Here is a 23,488-nt window from a genome sequence, read left to right on the forward strand (position 1 = left end):
CCACAAAGGGATTAGGAGCAAATTGTGGATGAAATACAGAAAACTAGCATATAAATGCAGCAGGTAATCAGGAAAGCTAATTGATGTGGTTCTGTTCGCCGAGCTGGGAATTTGTGTTGCAGACGTTTCGTCCCCTGTCTAGGTGACATCCTCAGTGCTTGGGAGCCTCCTGTGAAGCGCTTCTGTGATCTTTCCTCCGGCATTTGTAGTGGTTTGAATCTGCTGCTTCCGGTTGTCAGTTCCAGCTGACGTTGCAGTGGCCGGTATATTGGGTCCAGATCGATATACCTTTGTGGTGAATTCTCCGTTAGGTGTTCTCTGTACCATCATGTCTAGGAATGGGAGTTGGTTGTCCTTTTCTTCCTCTCTAGTGAATCGGATTCCTGCGAGTGTGGCGTTGATGATCCGATGTGGGTTCTCTATTTCTGTGTTTTTAATGATTAGAAAGGTGTCATCCACATATCTGACCCAGAGTTTGGGTTGAATTGCGGTAAGACTGTTTGTTCTAATCTTTGCATTACCGCTTCTGCCATGAGTCCAGAGATGGGTGAGCCCATGGGTGTGCCATTGATTTGTTCATATATTTGGTTGTTGAATGTGAAGTGTGTTGTGAGGCACAGGTCCAGTAGTTTGAGTATGCCGTCTTTGTTAATAGGTTCAACATCCTGTTGTCTGTTCTGTATGCCAGCAGGTTGGCTACTGTTTCTCTGGCTAGGGTTTTGTCGATAGAGGTGAACAGTGCCGTTACATCGAATGAGACCATGGTTTCTTCCTTGTCTATGTGTATATTTCTGATGATGTCCAAGAATTCCTGTGTTTTTACAAAGGTATACAGGAAAGCCACTCACACAGATCAAGTCCTGAACTACGAAAGCAACCACCCCAACACACACAAAAGAAGTTGCGTCAAGACACTATTCAAAAGAGCCACAACACACTGCAGTACACCAGAACTGCAAAAAGAGGAAGAAGAACACCTATACAATGTATTCGCCAAAAACAGATACCCGCGCAATTTCATCAACAAATGCCTAAGGGAAAGACAACAGAATGAGGACATGCCACAACCCAAAGGACTAGCCACACTACCATACATCAAGAGCATTTCCGAACTGACAGCCAGACTACTGCGACCACTAGGACTCATAACAGTACACAAACCAACAGCCACTCTCAGACAACAACTCACCAGAACGAAGGACCCGATACCCAGCATGAGCAAAACCAATGTAGTGTACAAAATCCCATGCAAGGACTGCACAAAACACTACATAGGACAAACAGGAAGACAGCTAACGATCCGCATCCATGAACACCAACTAGCCACAAAACGACACGACCTGCTATCCTTAGTAGCCACACATGCAGATGAAAAGCAACATGAATTTGACTGGGACAACACTACTATTATAGGACAAGCCAAACAGAGAACAGCCAGGGAATTCCTAGAGGCATGGCACTCATTTACAGATTCAATCAATAAGCACATCGACCTGGACCCAATATACCGGCCACTGCAATGGACAGCTGGAACTGACAACCGGAAGCGGCAGATTCAAACCACTACAAATGCTGGAGGAAAGATTACAGAAGCGCTTCACAGGAGGCTCCCAAGCACTGAGGATGTCACCTAGACAGGGGACAAAACGTCTGCAACACAAATTCCCAGCTCGGCGAACAGAACCACAACAACGAGCACCCGAGCTACGAATCTTCTCACAAACTTTGAAAAGCTAATTGATTTGGCCTTTATTTCAAGGGGGTTGGAGTGTCAGAGTACATTGGAAAGACCACATTGTTGTATTGTGAGCAGTTTTGGTCCCCTTATTTAAGGAAATATACATTTCATTGCAGGCAATTCAAGCAAGATTCACTACAATGAGCCTATGTATGGTTCCCTTGTCTAATCAGCAAAGATTAAGCAGGTTAGGTCTCCACTTGTTAGAAATCACAGCAATGAGAGATATTCTCACTGAAACAAAAAGGATTCTTCAGGAGCTTGACAGGGTAAATGCTGATAGGATGTTTCCCTTCAAAGGGGAGTCTTGGTCTAGAGAGCACAGTCTAAGGATAAAAGGGTATCAATTTAAGACTGAGATGAGGAGAAACTATTCTTCTGAGAAGGTTCTTTGGAACTCCTTGCCACAGGGAGTGTAGTAGCACAGTCCTCATGGTTATTTAAGTTCGAGCTAGATTCTTGGCCAGTAGGGAAATCAAGAGTTACAGAGAAAGGGAAAGGACGCGGACGTGAGAAGTGTTGAAACTGCCATGTTCCTATTGAATGGCAGAGTGGGCTCAAGGGACTGCCTACTCCTGTTTCTAGTTCTAATGGTCTTATTTTCCACCTAATAATGTGATCTTGTCTGCTTGTAAAGGCATGGGCTTCACTGATTAGGATTTACTCTCTCACACAAAATGACACTTGACCAAATAGCAGTTTGATAGAAGACTTTTTTGATCCTTAAGACGAAGAAATGCAACAGGGCACTAATAATCAGAAAACCAAGACTGCTTTAGTATTGGTTCATTTGCTTACAAGATTTACCATGTGGCTAACTGATAATAGATTAATACTTGACAAATTCCTTCAAAGCAACACAGTGTAATGAAAATACAACACACCAGTACTTTATTATATTTGTTACACAACTCAATAAACAACAATTGGCAACCTAATGAAGGGCTTATGCCTGAAACGTCGATATTTCTGCTCCTCTGATGCTGTCTGACCTGCTGTGCTTTGCCAGCACCACACGCTCAACAACAATTGGCAACCATTTTGTAGACTTAATAAGATAATTCAACACAGTCTTCTGATGGTGTCTATCACATAGGATCACAAAAATTCCAAACAAAATTAATGGAAATTTTTAATTGTATCCTGACTTCTTTACTGCATTGAAATGACAAAGATCAAAACTGGCAAATTTATTTTTAAAATGACTTAAAACAATGAAAATATGTAATATTTTTACCATTAGTTATGTAGTTTGCTTTGCTCACTCGAATAGCCTCGACCTGGCATTAGCCCAAGTAGCAATGCTCTCAATCTGAGTTCGTGCTTTTCATATTGGTATTAGCTACACTGACAAGATTATGACAAAGAACATCAATCTTGCAGCGCCTTATAGGATTGAAGTTTAATGGTGTAAGGCCAAAAGGATTATTAAAGGAACAAGTTCTGTTCTTTATTTGTTTGGGGTCTGTGGGTGTTGCTGGCTAGGCCAGCATTTATTACCTATCTTAACTGCCTAGAGGGCAGTAAAGAATCAATTACATTATTATGGGTCTGAAATCATTTGCAAGACAGACCAGTAAGAATGGAAGATTTCTTTCCCTAAAGGACATTAGTGAAGCAGATGGTTTTTAGGACAATTGCTATATGGTGAACATTAGAATAGTTCTAAACTGAGTTTTAAAATTGAAATTTCAAAATTTTGTGCCCAGAATATTAGCTTGAGTTTCTGCATTACTAGCTCTTTGACATTACTGCTATACCACGACAATACCTCACCTTGTGGTAAAGAAATAAGGTGTGTCTACAGGAATTAAGTATGAGGCATTTAAAATGTAATAAAAGAGAAAAATCCAAACTAGCAAAACCTGTTATCATTAAATCTGTTTTGTCCTCCACTTATCACAAACCGTCCCTGTTGTTCTCCTCTCCACCCCTTTTTCCCTACACTTGCTCACAATCTATTACATTTCCAAGTTTCCATAATTCTGGTGTGTGGTAACAAATCTGAAATGTTGGTTGGGATAGTGCCAGACTTCTGGGGACAGGCTGGGAGGTGGGATGTCTCACAAAATGGCACTGCATAACATTGGAAGGATTGTAGATAACATTCTGACCACCAGAGAATACTTTTGTGGTGGGGCTGGTGGTAAGGCAGCTGCACACTAATGAGAGGCAGGAGGCCATCAAAACTATTAGCAGGCCACAAAGGAATTATTCCCACACCTGCCAGCATTTTCATGGCATATGAAAAGGATCCTGCCATGTGGCGAGACCCCAGGTAAGCTGTGGTGGCTAACCTATGGGCTCCTGCTGAGTCAGAGGGGTGTGACGCATCTTTTATGGCTACTCCACAGCTTCCCAGTAGCAATACTGGCTCCAATGTCACCACTAAAGAATTAATGCCAGGACCTGCCTGTATGTGAAACACAGAAAGACCTCCCTGGCCTTTGAGGCACCCAAACATGGAAGAACCCTTAGCAGTAGACATTTCTAATCAGTGGCACTGTTACCGATGGCAAATTGCCAGCCTTCTGATTGGGCTGACACTTCAGATTCAAGCCACTATCCTCAACTGTTGTGGCAAACAATCTGAAGTTCTATCTCCAAATAAAATGCCACCCAGGTCCTACAGTGTGTCCTCTGGCTCACAACTTACTTTTGATTCTGGTCAACTGGAATTGATAATGGCGATTAATATTATTTCTCTTTCTACAGGTGGTGTCAGAACTGCTAAGTGTCTCCAAGTTTGGTTTTTAATTCAGAATTTTAATTTCTTAAAGTATTTTGCTTCTGTACTAACATCTTACATAGATTTCTTGAGCATGAATCATTTTACATACCTGAATTAAAAATAAGCAGCACTTTGCCAATTTTACAAATAACACAAAACACATACCAAAGTCAAAAACGAGATCTTTCTCAAACCACATGAGCTTGCTAGCGTTCTACAAAGACCATAGTGAAGAACCAGCAAACAGCTGACAAGTGCATCCCTCCATCTGATCAAGCAGCTGTTAAGTGGGTCTCATACCCAGCGAAAATACATGGATACTCCTTGTCAAGAAAATCAGGTTCCTCAAGGTCAGGGCAGGCCATTAGCAATGCTCATAAAAGTTATAATGAGGCTTGGCTTTTACGCAGAACAAAGACGGACTTTTCTTTAAACCAGTCATTAGGAATGGCAACTTGATCTGTAAACTCAATTGGTGATAAGAGTAGCACAAGCAAGACCTACAGGATCTCTACTCACACAAGCACCATGCACATTTTCTTAATCTTGTTACATAGCTTGTCCTCCACTAAAGTACCAATTTGCAAAATCCCATTTCAAAAAAAAGTAAGAAATCCTGTGTCATAGAGTCATAGAGATGTACAGCATGGAAACAGACCCTTCGGTCTAACCCGTCCATGCCGACCAGATATCCCAATCCAATCTAGACTCACCTGCCAGCACCTGGCCCATATCCCTTCGAACCCTTCCTATTCATATACCCATCCAAATGCCTCTTAAATGTCGCAATTATACTAGCCTCCACCACTTCCATACACATACCACCCTCTGTGTGAAAAAGTTGCCCCTTCAGTCTTTTTTATATCTTTCCCCTCTCACCCTAAACCTATGCTCTCTAGTTCTGGAATCCCCCATCCCAGGGAAAAGACTTTGTCTATTTATCCTATCCATGCCCCTCATAACTTTGTAAACCTCTATAAGGTTTATAGAGGTTCCGACGCTCCAGGGAAAACAGCCCAAACCTGTTCAGCTTCTCCCTATAGCTCAAATCCTCCAACACTGGCAACATCCTTGTAAATCTTTTCTGAACCCTTTCAAGTTTCACAACATCTTTCCAATAGGAAAGAGACCAGAACTGCACGCAATATTCCAACAGTGGCCTAACCAATGTCCTGTACAGCCGCAACATGACCTCCCAACCCCTGTACTCAATACTTTGACCAATAAAAGAAAGCATGCCAAATGCCTTCTTCACTATCCTATCTACCTGCGACTCTACTTTCAATGAGTTATGAACCTGCACTCCAAGTCTCTTTGTTCAGCAACACTCCTGAGGACCTGACCATTAAGTGTATAAGTGCTGCAAAGATTTGCTTTCTCAAAATGCAGCACCTCGCATTTATTTGAATTAAACCCCATCTGCCACGGCTCAGCCTATTGGCCGTCTGATCAAGATCCTGTTGTAATCTGCCCCTCTTCGCTGTCCACCACACCTCCAATTTTGGTGTCATCTGCAAATTTACTAACTGTATAAATCCCCAGAACCTGATCAGGTATACCCAAGAACTCTGTGGGACGCTAGAGAGGTGACTGCTGGGCCTCTTGCTAAGATATTTGTATCATCGATAGTCCACTGGGATTTGAGTAATTAATTCTCTCTTCACACTTCAGAGCCCCAATTGGATTTAACCCTTGATACACTCCATTGCAAACAGCATAATACACTTAACAGGGTGGTGAAGGTGGTGTTTGGTAGGCATGTCTTATTTGGTCAGAGTATTGAGTATAAGAGTTGGTATGTCACTTTACAGCTGTACAAGACATTGGTAAAGCCACACTTGGGATGCTGTGTACAATTCTAGTCACATTGCTATAGGAGGGTTGTAAAAAACTGGAAAGGGTGTAACAAAGATTTACAAGGATGTTACCAAGACTGGAGGGTGAGAGTTACAAGGAGAAGCTGGATAGACTGGAATTTTTTCCTCTGGAGTGTAGGAGGCTGAGGGTTTACCTTATACAGGTTTATAAAATCATGAGGGGCATAGATAAGCTGAATAGCTTACGGAAGTGTAAAATGAGAGGACACAGGTTTAAGGTGAGAAGAGAAAGATATAAAAGGGACCTGAGGGGTAACCATCTCACACAGAGGGTGGTGCATATATTGAATGAGCTGCCGGAGGAAGTGGTGGAGGTTGGTACAGTTACGACATTTAAAAGACATGTGACATTTAACAAGGTTAGGTTGTCCTTGGGTTTTTTCAGTGCGGTCATAAACACAGAGGTTCCAGGAGGTCTGGTTTGGATGGATTTTGAGAAAGGCTTTCAACTTTTTAAAAAACATCTGTACAATGAACGGACAGTGGCCCGTTCTCCCAGTTCAGCTTTTCTTTGGTTTGGTTTGGTTTTAGCAAATGGTCTGGTTTTTTTGAGGCTGCTGGTAAAAGAAACAGCTACATGGAAGAAGGTGTTCCATGCTGAATCTCTCTGACATCTCTCTCTCCTATAAGTTCCTGTGTTTGATTTTACCTTTTTTGCCAAGGGATGTTCATGGGGATTGTTGCGGGAACTTGGAACAGCATCATTAAATTGGGATAGTCTGTTGGGTTTTCAGATAGATTAAGATATTCTGGATTCTGTTCTCTTTTGTTCGTGTTTCATTGAGTACTCTAAATAAATTCTGTTTTGATTAAAACTGTGGGGTTTTGACCATCTGCATCACTCCTGGAATATCCACCTTGCACTTGCTCAAAAGAACTAGAAAAGATAGGGTGTGGGCTACCTTCTTGAAATGTTTTGAGGGGTTCTGGCCTGGTCCATAATCGATATTTGGACAGGTACACAGAGTGCAAATCAGAGTCGAAGAGTGTGGTGCTGGAAAAGCACACCCGGTCAAGAAGCATCCGAGACGCAGGAGAGTCGACGTTTTGAGCATAAGCTCTTCATCAGGAATGAGGGAGTGGCCCAAGGGGGTGGAAGATAAATGGAAGGGAGTGGGGCTGGAGAGGAAAGGTAGCTGGGAATGTAGATGAAGATGGGGATGAAGGTGATAAGTCGAAGAGGAGGGTGGAGCAAATAGGTGGGAAGGAAGATAGGCAGGTAGGATAGCTCAAGAGGACCATGCCAAGTTGGACGGTTGGATCTGGGATAAGGTGGGGAAAAAGGAAATGGAGAAACTGGTGAAATCCACATTGATCCCATGTGGTTGGAGGGTCCCAAGGTGGAAGAACAGGCGTTCTTTCTCCAGGCGTGAGTGGAGGAGGCCCAGGATTGCGTGTCCTTAGCAGTGTCGAAGGGGGAGGTAGAGTGCTCAGCTACAGAACAGTGGAGTTGTTTAGTGTGTGTGTAGCAGAAATGTTTTTTGAAACTTTCCGCAAGTTGGTGCCCTGTCTCCCCAATGTAGAGGAGACCAAATCGAGAGCAACCGACACAGTAGATGACGTGTGTGGAAGTACAGGTAAATCTCTGTCGGATGTGGAAGGATCCTTTGTGGCCTCAGACAGAGGTGAGGGGGTGTGTGGGCACAGGTTTTGTACTTCTTGCAGTGGCAGGGGAAGGTGCCAGGAGTGCAGGGTGGGTTGGTGGGGGGCGTGAACCTAACAAGGGAGACACAGAGGGAATGGTCTCTCCAGAATGCAGATAGGGGTGGGGAGAGAAATATATCCCTGGTGGTGGGGTCTGTTTGTAGGTGGCAGAAATGGCAGAGGACGATGTAATGTATCCCGAGGGTGGGGTGGAAGAACTTGGTTGGGTGAGGGGGGGGGGGGGGGGGGGGGGTTTGTTCTGTCCTTGTTGCGATTGGAAGGGTGGGGTTGAAGGGTGCAGGTATGAGAAGTGAAGCAGATGCACTGGAGGGCACTGTTAACCATGTGGGAGGGGCAATTGCAGTCTTTGAAGGAGGCCATCTGGAATGTTTTATGGTGGAATTGGTCCTCCTGGGAGCAGGTCTGGTGGAGGCAGACGAATTGGGAATAAGGGATAGACACAATGGCTAAATGGCCTCCATCTGCTCCCAGGAGGACCAGTTCCAATATCGAACAACCCAGATGGCCTTTTTCTTCAAAGACTGCAATTTCCCCCCAGACGTGGCTGACGATGCTCTCCACCGCATCTCCTCCACTTCCCACTCCTCCGTCCTTGAACCCCGCCCCTCCAATCGCCACCAGGACAGAACCCCACTGGTCCTCACCTACCACCATATACATCGTATCATCCGTCGTCATTTTCGCCACCTCCAAACGGACCCCACCACCAGGGATATATTTCCCTCCCCTCCCCTATCAGCTTTCTGAAAAGCCCACTCCCTCCGTGACTCCCTCGTCAGGTCCACACCCCCCACCAACCCAATCTCTACTCCCGGCATCTTCCCCTGCAACCGCAAGAAATGCAAAACTTGCACCCACACCTCCCCCCTTACTTCCCTCCAAGGCCCCAAGGGATCCTTCCATATCCGCCACAAATTCACCTGCACCTCTACACACATCATTTACTGCATCCACTGCACCCGATATGGCCTCCACTATATTGGGGAGACAGGCCACCTACTTGCGCAACGTTTCAGAGAACACCTCTGGGACATCCGGATCAACCAACCCAACTACCCTGTGGCTCAACACTTCAACTCCCCCTCCCACTCCACCAAGGACATGCAGGTCCTTGGACTCCTCCATTGCCAGACCATAGCAACATGACGGCTGGAGGAGGAGCGTCTCATCTTCCGCCTAGGAACCCTCCAACCACAAGGGATGAACTCAGATCTCTCCAGTTTCCTCATTTCCCCTCCCCCCACATTGTATCAGTCCCAACCCTCGAACTCAGCACCACCTTCCTAACCTGCAATCTTCTTTCTGACCTCTCCGCCCCCACCCCCACTCCGGCCTATCACCCTCACCTTATCACCCTCACCTTAACCTCCTTCCACCTATCGCATTTCCAACGCCCCTCTCCCATGTCCCTCCTCCCTACCTTTTATCTTAGCCTGCTTGGCACACTTTCCTCAGTCCTGAAGAAGGGCTCATGCCCGAAACGTCGATTCTCCTGCTCCTTGGATGCTGCCTGACCTGCTGCACTTTTTCAGCAACACATTTTCAGCTCCTTCTGTTGATGCCCAAGAGTCTATAATTACCAAATGGATGAACTAACATGTTCCCTCCTGATATCCCCAGGTATCACAGAGGCCAGCCTTCAACCAATTCAACTCACTCCACTTAATGTGAAGCGGCAGCTAAGCATACATGGTGATAGGGAGAAGGGGAGTTACACAAAATTGAATATTCTGTCACAACTGACATACTTTCTGACTGTCCAAAGGCTTTTCACCATCGACAAGGTCAGGTATGCAATGGAATCCTCAAGAAGCTCAAAGTCATCCTAGTCAAAGCAGATCATTTGATTGGCACTCCATGTGCTTATTCACTAAAGAAGAGCAGGTAACGTTACTAATATTGATGAACTTTCACTCTTCCACCTGTCACAGTGTTATATGTAACATTTATAAGATGCTGCTTCATTGTACAGAATTAGAACACTACTGACATACAGTCATACAGCACAGAACCAGACCCTTTGGTCCAAACAATCCATGCCAAACATAATCCCAAACTAAACTTGTCCCACCTGCCTACACCTGACCTATAGACTTCCAAACATTTCCTATTCATGTATTTATCTAAGTATCTTTTAAACAGTGTAACTATGCCTGCATTCACCATTTCCTCAGGAAGTTCATTCCACATGCAACCACTCTCTGTGTAAAAGATTTGCCCATATCTTTTTAAATCTCTCTCTTTTCACCTTAAAAATGTGATCCCTAGTCTTGAAATCCCAATCCTAAGGAAAATACACTTTCCATTAACTCTATCTACACCCTCATGATTTTATAAACTTCTATAAGGTCACCTTCTATGCTCGAGTGAAAAAAAGTCCCAGCCTATCCAGCCATTCTTTATAACTCAATCTTCCATACCTGGCAACATCCTGGTAAATTTCTTGTGAAACCTCTTCAGCTTAGTAATATCCTTAATTAATATGTTAATAATAACAGGATGACCAGAACTGGACACAATACTCTAGAAGAAGCCTCACCAACATCCTGTACAACCCTAACATAACATCCCAATTGTTATACTCAAAAGTTTGAGCAATGAAGGCAAGCGTTCTAAATGCCTTTTTAACCAACCTATCTGTATGTGACACAAACTTCAAAAAATTATGTATTTGAACCCCAGGTCCCTCTGCTGAGGCTTTGCTTCCCAGATAACATATTGTGCCTTTCAAAGTGTCATTGTAACAATACAAAATGTTAAATAAAGTAACTATCTAAACTTTGAAATGAACTGGTGTGTATCAATGAGGGTACTGTACATTGTATCCAAGGGTACTTGCTCCCGCAATGTTCGACTTCTAATATTTGATTTAATATTTGCTCTTTTCAGTACTTTATAGCAGCAGGAAGACAAGGAGCGATGACCCGGGGCTGTCGGAAAGGTCAATGACCACTTTAAAATCTTACCTCGTGAACAAGCAGTGTGCATGCTGAGCAGGAGTGGACATGGGCCTGCTGAGTAAGTGAAGTGATATATTTGGGCAGTTGCGTTACCCGAAGCCTTACTTAAGTAGTGTCTCTCATCCATCCTCCTCCTCTAACCAAAAAGAGATTTTTGTGCACTGAATTGGTAAGGTAACTAGCTTTTTAAAAAATTCTTTGTTTTTCAACAGTCTCTTTGGGATTTAGAACAGTGAGAATGGCAGTTAGCGCCAGTGAAAATATTTCTCCTGCAGAATGTGGGAGGTAAGAGTAGTGTGGTCAGAAATAAGGTTTCAAGGTCGCAAGAGTGCACCAGCAAGCAGGAAGGTGGTTTGAAATAGGTCTACTTCAACGGCAGGAGCATCTGGAATAAGGTGGGTGAACTTGGGTTCATACCTGGGACTTTGATGCTTTGGCCCTTTTGAAGACACAGATAGAGGGGGGACAGGAATGGTTTTCAGGTTCCAGGATTTAGATGTTTCAGTAAGAACAGAGAAAATGGTAAGAGAGGGGGAGGTGTGGCATTGTTAGTCAAGGACAGCATTTGGGTGGCAGAAAGGACGTTTGAGGACTCGTCTACAGCAGTAGTACAGGCTGAGGTTAAAACCAGGAAAGGAGGTTACCCTGTTGGGAGTTATCTATAGGCCTCCGAATAGTTCTAGAAATGTAGAGGAAAGGAAAGCAAAGATGATTCTGGATAGGAGCAAACGTAACAGGGTAGTTGTTCTGGGGGACTTTAACCTTGCAAATATTGACTAGAAACGCTATAATTCAAGAATATTGGATGGGGTGATTTTTGTTCTTTGTGCAGGAGGGTTTCCTGACACAGTATGTAGACAGGTCAACAAGGGGCGAGGCCACATTGGATTTGGTACTGGGTAATGAATCTTGCCAGGTGCTAGATTTGGAGGTAGGTGAGCACTTTGGTGATACGGACCACAATTCACTTATGTTTACTTTAGTGATAGAAAAGGAGAGGTATATACTGCAGGGCATGAGTTATAGCTGGGGAAAGGCAACTATGTTGCGATTAGGCAAGGTTTAGATGCAAAGGATGGGGAAGGAAACTGCAGGAGACAGGCACAATTGAAACGTGGAGTTTATTCAAGGAACAGCTACTGCTCTATCCAACAGGGAGGAAGTGGTCGAGATAGGGAGCCATGGTTTACTAAAGAAGTTGAATCTGTCAAGAGGAAGAAGGTGGCTTATGTTAGGATGAGACATGATGGCTCAGCATAGAGAGGAATTAGGGATGGTCAATAAATGCTTGCCTCATTAATGACACCCACATCTCATGAACAAATCAAGTGTCAAGCTCCAGGAGGCTTCCTACACTTCCAAGTGGTAGAACCGATCCACTTGGTGATCTGAACTTTATGTGACTGCAGTACAATCATTTCCTGGAGGCTGGGATCCAGAAATGTTCAGTCATTTACTATGCTTGAGTTCAACCACCTGGAGGCAGATGCTGCATTCATGGATTTGCTGGAGACCTGCATATGTGGACCACTGGTACAGGTGAAAAGTTCTGAAGTTCTCACATACCATAGAATTTGCAGGCTACAGGTCATGAACATATCTCCATTCTATTTTGGAACTTGAAAAAACTCCTTAGATTTAATGTGATTATTTATTTAATTGCTGTTAACACTCCTTAACTATTTTAACACAACATGTTCATTGCTATTTTTCTATCTGCTCCTCAATGTGAACAAAGCAAAGACTAATTAGTCACTCAAAATTTAAAAAAACACTGACACTTCTAAAACACCAATCATCTAAAAACTTACCTCAGAGAGCTCTGTTACTCTGGCTTCACTCCTTCAAGTCGGATTTGGCTTGAGCTGAGTTTAAGTTTCCCATGTCATCTGAGGCGCTGGCGTTAATCAGTCCTCTCTTCATTGGCCACAGGCACGCCTGGCAAGACTCTTGCTCGGTTAAGTAGCATCTGTGCTCCTATTAAGATTAAGCATCCTTGCACATTACTATATTAAAATGAATTTTCTGTTCATTCATCCAATCTACAAGCTTTCCTTTTTTGTTCTTTATTCTTTTTTTTTTACATGATATGGATGCAGCTGGAAGGGCCAGCATTGATTGCCCATCCCAAACTGCTCATGATGTGAGTGTCTTGCTAGGCCATTTAAGTGGACAGCTTAGAGTCAGCCACATTGCTATAACACATGTAGGCAAGATGTGGAGGTGCCAGTGTTATACTGGGGTGGACAAAGTCAGAACTCACATGACACCAGGTTTATTTGAAATTTCAAATTTTCACCTAATGAAGGGGCAACGCTCTGAAAGCCTATGATTAACTTGGTGTTGTGTGATTTCTGATATACGCAAAACCAGGCATTTAGTGACTGATATTGGTTTAATGGTTAATATCGCTGAGATTTCAACTCCAGAAATTTATTAACTGAATTTAAATTCTCCCAACTGTTGATGGGTTTTGAACCTATGTCCCAGGAGCATTAATTCACCTGGGCCTCTGGATCATTAGTTGAGCAACATTCCACGACCTAAGTTTATTCCTTCCGGTATTTTGACACAATCTTCCATACTTGTAGCTCCACCAAATCTGTTCCCCAGTTTTGGTCTCTGTGGAATTACTATTAACTGTGGATAAAGAGAACTAGTGGATCGACTGCACAAGGGAGTGGGATCTTGTCATTTGTGAGAACAGCGTGAGATAGGCTGATTTGCTCAAACAGGTTGATTTAAGGAGGAGGATGTGCCGGAAATTTAGAAAAACATGAGAATAGATAAGTTTGCTGGGCCAGACAGATATACCGAAGGTTTCTATGGAAGCGAAGGAAGAGATTGCTCCACCTTTGGCGGTCATTTTTGCAGCCTCACTGTCCACTGGAGCAGTACCAAATGACTGGAGGGTGGCAAATATATTCTCACTTGTTCAAGAAAGGGAATAAGGAATAACCCTGGGAATTACAGACCAGTCAATCTTACGTCAGTGGTGGGCAACTTATTGGAGAGGATTCTGAGACAGGATTTATGATTATTTGAAAAAGTTGTACTGCGCTGTAACGTTCTATGTTCATAGCTTGATTAGGGACAGTCAGCATGGTGTTATGAGGGACAGCTTATGCCTAACAAGCCTTACTGAATTCTCTGAAGATGTGACAAAATACATTGAGGAAGATAGAGCAATGGATGTGGTCTACATGACATAGAGCAGTGGATGTGGTATTTGATAAGGTTCCCCATAGTAGGCTCAGAAAATAAGGAGGCTTGGGATACAGGGAAATGTGGCTGTTGGATATACAATTGGCTGTCCCATAGAAGACAGAGGGTGGTAGCAGATGGAAAGTATTCAGCCTGGAAACCAGTGACCAGTGGTGTCCGCAAGGATCTGTTCTGGGTACTCTGCTTTGTGATTTTTATAAATTACTTAGATGAAGAAGTGAAAGGGTGGTTTAGTATGGTTGCCGATGACGCAAAAGTTAGTGGACTTGTGGATAGTGTGGAGGGCTGTTGTAGGTTGCAGTGGGACATTGACAGGATGCACAGCTGAGTTTGTAAGTGGCAGTTGGAGTTCAACCTGGAAAAGTATGAAGTGACTCATTTTAGGAGGTCGAATTTGAATGGGGAGAAAGTGAGGACTGCAGATGCTGGAGATCAGAGCTGAAAATGTGTTGCTGGAAAAGCGCAGCAGGTCAGGCAGCATCCAAGAAACAGGAGAATCGACGTTTCGGGCATAAGCCCTTCTTCAGGAAGCCGTTCCTGAAGAAGGGCTTATGCCCAAAACGTCGATTCTCCTCTGAACTGCTGTGCTCTTCCAGCACCACTAATCCAGAATCTGGTTTCCAGCATCTGCAATCATTGTTTTTACCGCATGGAATACACTGTCAGCAGTGGCAGTAGAGTCAGACACAATAAGGAAATTTAAGCAACTCTTGGATAGGCACATGGAGGACAGTACAATGTAGGGAATGTAGTTTAGTTTGACCTTGGAGTAGGATAAAAGGTCAGCACAACACTGAGAGCCAAAGGACCTGTACTGTGTTGTACTGTTCTATGTTCTACTTAGAATCACAGAAGGAATCAGATCACTACAGAAAATAAAAGGCCATGGTATTTGGGGCAACATATTGGCATGGATAGGAAATAGGATTGACAGGAAACAGACAGAAATGAGCATAAATGGTAAACTGTAATGAGTGGTGTGCCACAGAAATTAATGCTTTTACAAATAACGTAATTGACTTGGATGAAAAAACCGAAGGTATTCTTACTAAGGTTGCTGATGATACAAACATTGCACAACTTACTTTCCAAACAAAGAATATTACAAAATGACATAGACAACGTGAAGTGATTAAGATCTGGAAAACTGAACATAATCTAAGAAAATGTGAAATGGCCATTTTGGTACGAAGAGTACAAAGGTAGTACACTATCTAAATGATGAGAGATTGCAGAGCACTGTGATACACAGGGATCTGGTATTCTGCATGAAATATAAAAGATGGGCATGAAAATACAGCAAGTAATTAAGAAAGTTAACAGCATCTTATCATTTACTGTAAGGTGTGTTTAATACAAAAATAGGGAGGCTATCCTACTGTTATTCAGGAGACTGGTGAGATGATATCTGGAATACATCTGTACCTCTTTAATCAAGGAAGGATGCAAATGCATTGGAAGCAGTTCTGAAAACGTTTCCTATATAATATCTAGAAATGGACAGAATCATAGAATCTCTATAGTGTGGAAGCAGGCCACGAAGCAACTCCGAAGAGCATCCTATCCAGCCCCAACCCTCACCTTCACCCTATCCATGTAATACTGCATTTTCCATGGTTACTTCACCTAACCTGCATATTCCTGGAAACTATGGGCAATTCAGTATGACAAATCCAACATAGCATCTGGAGGGATCCCATGCAGACACATAAAAATGTGCAAACTCCACACAGACAGTCACCCAAGGCTAGAGTCAAACCTGGGTCCCCGGTGCTGTGAGCCACCATGTCACTAGGTATTAGAATGTCTAATGGAGAAAGGTTGGACAACCTAGGTTGCTATCTGCTGGAGTTCAAAAGACTAAGAGGCAACTTGGTTGAAGCATGCGAGGTCCTACTTATTTGACAGGGTGCTCACGGAGAGGAAGTCTCCTCTTGTGGGTGAAGTTGCCCACTTAAGAGACAAGGAGAACAAGGAGAACTTTATCTCCCCATATCATAGACGGCTGAGTGTCTTTGGAACTCTCTTTCTGAGAAGTCAGAAGCACACAGTCTTTGAATATTCTTAAGGCAGATCGTTAAGGAGTGAAAAGTCATCAGGGTTTGGCAGGAATTTGGAATGATCAGAACAGCTTTGATCTTACAAAACGGCAGAACAGGCGAGAGAAACCGAGTGGCTGAATTTGCTGCTAATTCATATGTACATATACAACGGTGGGCGGCATGGTGGCACAGTGGTTGCTGCCTCACAGCGCCAGAGACCCGGATTCAATTCCCGCCTCAGGCGATTGACTGTGTGGAGTTTGCACGTTCTCCCCGTGTCTGCGTGGGTTTCCTCCGGGTGCTCCGGTTTCCTCCCACCATCCAAAGATGTGCAGGGTCAGGTGAATTGGCCATACTAAATTGCCTGTAGTGTTAGGTAAGGGGTAAATGTAGGGGTATGGGTGGGTTTCGCTTCGGCGGGTCGGTGTGGACTTGTTGGGCCGAAGGGCCTGTTTCCACACTGTAATCTAATCTAAACAACAGCTCTCAGAAATGCCCAAATAAGCAGAATTACACAATCCTTCAGTCAGAGGAAAAGTTTCTCACTAAAAGATTCTAGAGTTTTGACAAAGGATCATTGATCTGAAATGTTAAATCTGTTCTCTCCCTGATGAAGGGCTTTTGCCCGAAACGTCGATTTTACTGCTCCTCGGATGCTGCCTGAACTGCTGTGCTTTTCCAGCACCACTAATCCAGAGTCTTGTTTCTCTCTATGTTGTCTGGACTCAGTGTTCATGCATTTTCTGCTTTCATTTCAAATTTCTACCACCTGTAGTATTATACTTTTATGTTGTTTCCATACTCAAGATTTAGATATTACAATACAAACTGTTTAGTTCGTAGAATTATATTTTATCAAGGGATAGTTAAGTTCAGCTTCCATTAATTATACATAATGGTCTGGCACTATCAAAGCAGAATGTGAACCTGCCCTTTTATTCTTCCACTTGACCTGCAAACATGATTAAACATAATTTGGTTTACGAAAGCAGCAGGAATAATCCACAAGGGGTGGCACGTGGCTCAGTGATTAGCACTGCTGCCTCATAGCACCAGGGACCTGGGTCGATTCTAGCCTTGGGTGACTGTTCGTGTGGAATTTGTATATTCTCCCTATGCCTGCTTGGGCTTCTTCTGGGTGCTTCGGTTTTCGCCCACAATCCAAAGATGTGAAGATTGGGTAAATTGGCCAGGGTGTTCAGAGATGTGTCTGTTAGATGCATCATTCAGGGGAAGGGCAATAGGGTAGGGGAATGGGTCTGGGTGGGTTGCTCTTCGAAGGTTCAGTGTAGACGTTTTAAGCCAAATGACTTGTAGGGATTCATGATTCTATAATTCTAAGTAGTTATGTAATCAAATACTGAGAAAATAGACTGTATTAGCTTATTGGTCAGCTTCTGAACTTTTTCCAAAATACTATCCATTCTATTTGCAATGAAAAGAAATTCCACTGATGTCTACTTCTTGAGAATAATAGGAACATACAGACAACCATACTAATTAGGACCAGATGACCATTCTGCCCTACCATTCAATAACATCATCATGACTGATCTGGAAGTGAGCTCAACTTCACTTTCGTGTCTTCTCACTCCTCAAGTCCCTTATCTATCAAGTCTGTAATTAGACATTATCTTTTGAGGAAAATAATTCCACATTCTAACAACTCTTTAGAGACAAAAAATGTCACCTTCATCTGAAAGAGGAGTCATCATAGTTTAAAACCAAGGACCCTAGACCTAATCTGTGACCCTGCAAAATGTCCTCTCTAGAGTCATTTATAAGGAACGTAGTAGCAGAGCATTTAGAAATGTACAATAAAGTCAGGCAAAGTCACACTGGTAACAAACGTTTTCTGTTTACTGCAATCTTGCTCCTCATTTTCACGCATCTACAGCCTGGCTTCAAATGTTAAGGTTCACCTTTTTATAATTTCAGCAACAGAGTTCAAAACATTCCCCACTCCTAAGGACACATTTTGAGAAATGAATAATACTGCTGAAAATGTGCTGCTGGAAAAGCGCAGCAGGTCAGGCAGCATCCAAGGAGCAGGAGAATCGACGTTTCGGGCATGAGCCCTTCTTCAGGAATGATTCTCCTGCTCCTTGGATGCTGCCTGACCTGCTGCGCTTTTCCAACAACACATTTTCAGCTCTGATCTCCAGCATCTGCAGTCCTCACTTTCTCCTAAATGAATAATACTCAATAAATTTCTCAAGAGCAACTTTATGATTTCTGGGGACTCCATTCTCATTTTCACTAACTCCTCTATGAGATGGTACAGTCACATAGTGATATCACCTTCTGTACTAAACGCTAGAGGGCTCCAGGAATTTTGTATACATGATTTACAAAGAGCGTAATATCTAAACATCAAGTTAGTGTCATCAAGATACACCCATCAAGTCTGAGGCATGTGACATTTTGACAATGCCAATCTTTGAAGACATCTTCCCAGCACAGATATAGTAGATGAAATTAGAGTCATACAGATGTACAGCAGAGAAACAGCCCCTTTGTCCAACTCGTCCATGCTGGCCAGATATTCCCACCTAATCCAGTCCCATTTGCCAGCACTTGGCCCATATTCCTCCAAACCTTCCTATTTATCTATGCCTTTTAGATTTTGCAATTATATCAGCTGCCAAGACTTCCTCTGGCAGCTCATTCTATACAAGTTATCACCCACTGCGTGAAAATGTTACCCCTTAGGTCCCCTCTCACCCTAAACCTATGCCCTCTAGTTCTGGACTCCTCCACCCCAGGGAAAAGACTTTGTCTAGTTTTCCTGTCCATGTCCCTCTTGATTTAATAAACCTCGAAGGTCACGCCTCAGCCTCCGACACTCCAGGGAAAACAGCCCCAGCTTTTTCAGCTCTCCCTATAGCTCAAATCCTCCAACCCCGGCAACATCCTTGTAAATCTTTTCTGAACCCTTTCAAGTTTGCCAACATCCTTCCAATTGGAAGGAAATTGTCTCCCTCAGTGCTGTAAATATTCAATGTTATTGAATTGATTGCATAGTACTTTGGCATGTCCTGGGTTTGTGAAAATCCAACCCAAAGTTTACAGCAGAAAATTGCACTATTCAAAGAACAGCTCCAGACACAGTACTGGCCAAAATCTATTGCTACAACAACATTTCAAAAGTTAAAAGTGAGAATATAGACTGCAGAGAAGGAGGGATCAAGACAAGAAGGAGACAACCAGTGTGGGGCTGCGCAGTGTTTCAGGTTTCAGAAAGTGGGTTAGAGTGGCTGATCCAGGGCAGATGTGGGAGGGAATCCAGGTTAGGATTGGGCAGAGAGAATCCAGTGAGGATCAGGGAAGGGGGGAGATCTGGGGAGGGGAGATCCAAGGGAGGATATGGGAGGGGAGGGGAAATACAAGGGAGGATGGGGGGCGGGGGAGGGGAAATACAAGGGAGGATGGGGGGAGGGGGAGGGGAAATACAAGGGAGGATGGGGGGGGAGGGGAAATACAAGGGAGGATGGGGGGGGGGGAGGGGAAATACAAGGGAGGATGGGGGGGAGGGGAAATACAAGGGAGGATGGGGGGGGGAGGGGAAATACAAGGGAGGATTGGGGGGGAGGGGAAATACAAGGGAGGATGGGGGGGGAGGGGAAATACAAGGGAGGATGGGGGGGGGAGGGGAAATACAAGGGAGGATGGGGGGGGAGGGGAAATACAAGGGAGGATGGGGGGGGAGGGGAAATACAAGGGAGGATGGGGGGGGTGAGGGGAAATACAAGGGAGGATGGGGGGGGGGAGGGGAAATACAAGGGAGGATGGGGGGAGGGGAAATACAAGGGAGGATGGGGGGGAGGGGAAATACAAGGGAGGATGGGGGGGAGGGGAAATACAAGGGAGGATTGGAGGGGGGGGAGGGGAAATACAAGGGAGGATTGGGGGGGGAGGGGAAATACAAGGGAGGATTGGGGGGGGGAGGGGAAATACAAGGGAGGATTGGGGGGGGGGGGAAATACAAGGGAGGATTGGGGGGGAGGGGAAATACAAGGGAGGATGGGGGGGAGGGGAAATACAAGGGAGGATGGGGGGGGGAGGGGAAATACAAGGGAGGATTGGGGGGGAGGGGAAATACAAGGGAGGATTGGGGGGGGAGGGGAAATACAAGGGAGGATTGGGGGGGGAGGGGAAATACAAGGGAGGATTGGGGGGGAGGGGAAATACAAGGGAGGATTGGGGGGGGAGGGGAAATACAAGGGAGGATTGGGGGGGGAGGGGAAATACAAGGGAGGATTGGGGGGGAGGGGAAATACAAGGGAGGATGGGGGGAGGGGAAATACAAGGGAGGATGGGGGGGGGGGAGGGGAAATACAAGGGAGGATGGGGGGGGGAGGGGAAATACAAGGGAGGATTGGGGGGGAGGGGAAATACAAGGGAGGATTGGGGGGGAGGGGAAATACAAGGGAGGATTGGGTGGGGAGGGGAAATACAAGGGAGGATTGGGGGGGAGGGGAAATACAAGGGAGGATTGGGGGGGAGGGGAAATACAAGGGAGGATTGGGGGGGGAGGGGAAATACAAGGGAGGATTGGGGGGGGGAGGGGAAATACAAGGGAGGATGGGGGGGGGAGGGGAAATACAAGGGAGGATGGGGGGGGTGAGGGGAAATACAAGGGAGGATGGGGGGGGAGAGGGGAAATACAAGGGAGGATTGGGGGGGAGGGGAAATACAAGGGAGGATTGGGGGGGAGGGGAAATACAAGGGAGGATTGGGGGGGAGGGGAAATACAAGGGAGGATTGGGGGGGAGGGGAAATACAAGGGAGGATTGGGGGGGAGGGGAAATACAAGGGAGGATTGGGGGGGGGAGGGGAAATACAAGGGAGGATGGGGGGGGAGGGGAAATACAAGGGAGGATTGGGGGGGGGAGGGGAAATACAAGGGAGGATTGGGGGGGAGGGGAAATACAAGGGAGGATTGGGGGGGAGGGGAAATACAAGGGAGGATTGGGGGGGAGGGGAAATACAAGGGAGGATTGGGGGGGGGAGGGGAAATACAAGGGAGGATTGGGGGGGAGGGGAAATACAAGGGAGGATGGGGGGAGGGGAAATACAAGGGAGGATGGGGGGAGGGGAAATACAAGGGAGGATGGGGGAGGGGAAATACAAGGGAGGATGGGGGAGGGGAAATACAAGGGAGGATGGGGGGAGGGGAAATACAAGGGAGGATGGGGGAGGGGAAATACAAGGGAGGATGGGGGAGGGGAAATACAAGGGAGGATGGGGGAGGGGAAATACAAGGGAGGATGGGGGGGGAAATACAAGGGAGGATGGGGGGGGGAAATACAAGGGAGGATGGGGGGGGGAAATACAAGGGAGGATGGGGGGGGAAATACAAGGGAGGATGGGGGGGGAAATACAAGGGAGGATGGGGGGGGAAATACAAGGGAGGATGGGGGGGGGAAATACAAGGGAGGATGGGGGGGGGAAATACAAGGGAGGATGGGGGGGGGAAATACAAGGGAGGATGGGGGGGGGGGAAATACAAGGGAGGATGGGGGGGGAAATACAAGGGAGGATGGGGGGGAGAAATACAAGGGAGGATGGGGGGAGGGGAAAACAAGGGAGGATGGGGGGAGGGGAAATACAAGGGAGGATGGGGGGAGAGAAATACAAGGGAGGATGAGGGGGGGAATCACAAGGGAGGATGGGGATGGGGATGGGGGTGGGGGGGAATCACAAGGGAGGATGGGGATGGGGGTGGGGGGGAATCACAAGGGAGGATGGGGGTGGGGGGGAATCACAAGGGAGGATGGGGGTGGGGGGGAATCACAAGGGAGGATGGGGGTGAGGGAGGATGGGGGTGGGGGGGAATCACAAGGGAGGATGGGGGTGGGGGGGAATCACAAGGGAGGATGGGGGTGGGGGAAGAATCACAAGGGAGGATGGGGGTGGGGGAAGAATCACAAGGGAGGATGGGGGTGGGGGAAGAATCACAAGGGAGGATGGGGGTGGGGGAAGAATCACAAGGGAGGATGGGGGTGGGGGAAGAATCACAAGGGAGGATGGGGGGGGGGGGGGGAGGGGGAGGAGGAGGACCCAAGGGAGGATTGCGGGAGGGGAGAAATCCCAAGGGAGGATGGGTGAGGGGAAGGAATCAGAAGGGAGGATGGGGAGGGGAGGATCAAGGGGAGAATGGGGGGGGGGGAAGTGGAGAATCAAAGAGAGGGGAGATCTAGGGGAGCGGTACAAGGGAGGATTTTTTATGGCGTAGGAGGTGGGGGCGGATAAAGATTGTGTGGAGGATAATTCAGGAGAAGGAATTACTGTATTGGGAGTGGTGGGGGAAAGAAGAGGTGACGATCTAGAGGGGTCTTTTGGGGGAGGGGATCCAGAGGAGGATGGTGTGGGACATGGTGATCGAGGGACGGGCTGACTGGCGAAGGGGGCGTGGAGGACAGCCAAGACTCGCATGAGACCGAGTGCTGGCACTTCACACCTCCGTATGCCTCCTTCCTGTCTGTCAGCCTATCAGTCAGTCAGCCGGGCGGGCAGGAACCGTGGCCCCAGTCCTTACCTAACAGCCGCTCTGAGGCCGATCCCCTCCCCCTCTCCTCTCTCTGTCCTCTCGCTGCGGTCGCTCCAACCACACCACGAGGCCCCCGAAGGCCTTCTCGCCAATCAGAGCCGTGGACCCCGGCGTCAGTGCAGCCAATCCCAAGCAGGGCTTCTTCTGATTGGCCGGACTGCACATTCTCCCGCGTTGCCTATTGGCTCAGATCCGCACCCCGAAAAATGGACGTGCTGATTGGCGGTTAGCCGCCGGCCGCTTTGAGTGATTGGGCCGCCCCGTCAGCTTATTAGCATAGTGCCCGATCCCGCGCCGCCTGCGTGTCCAATCAGGAATAGCCGTCAAGCCTGGGCTGCCGATTGGTTCTTGGAGTTCGGCACGTGCATGTCGTGCCCGATCTGTAACCGAAGCGTCATCGACTCGCGGAGATCGCTGCAGCGGGGCAGTTACCCTGACCGTACAGCAACTGTCGGATTGCGTTGATATCCTTGCAGTCAGCTTGATCCCCTGAACCTTGAGTACTAGCACCGATTGCATTGGGATCTTGCAGTCAGGTTGATCCTGTGATCCTTTAGCAATAGCACTGATTGCATTGAGATCACTGTAGCAAAGTTGATCCCCTGATCCCGCTGCAACAGCACTGATTTTTTGAGATCCCTGAAGCCAGGCTGATATACTGAGCCTGGCTGATTCCTGATTCTTGAGCAATAGCACT

General features: G+C 46.2%; 1 protein-coding gene across 3 annotated transcripts in view; it reads right to left on the reverse strand.

Moving 5' to 3' along the window:
- Positions 1-22,898, reverse strand: part of LOC122553883 (uncharacterized) — a 287,844-nt gene extending 264,946 nt beyond the window's left edge. For all 3 annotated transcript variants that reach the window (XM_043698346.2, XM_043698344.2, XM_043698343.2), the window contains exons 1-2: positions 22,780-22,898; positions 12,783-12,948 (exon numbers count right to left, since the gene is read on the reverse strand). The gene's annotated coding sequence lies outside the window, so the exon portion shown is untranslated. The remainder of the gene's footprint in view (positions 1-12,782; positions 12,949-22,779) is intronic.
- Between the last annotated feature and the right edge of the window lie 590 nt (positions 22,899-23,488).

This window comes from Chiloscyllium plagiosum, unplaced genomic scaffold, assembly GCF_037043375.1.
Source record: "Chiloscyllium plagiosum isolate Xiang-an unplaced genomic scaffold, Cpla_swu_hap1 HiC_scaffold_8, whole genome shotgun sequence".
NCBI classification, from domain to species: domain Eukaryota; kingdom Metazoa; phylum Chordata; class Chondrichthyes; order Orectolobiformes; family Hemiscylliidae; genus Chiloscyllium; species Chiloscyllium plagiosum.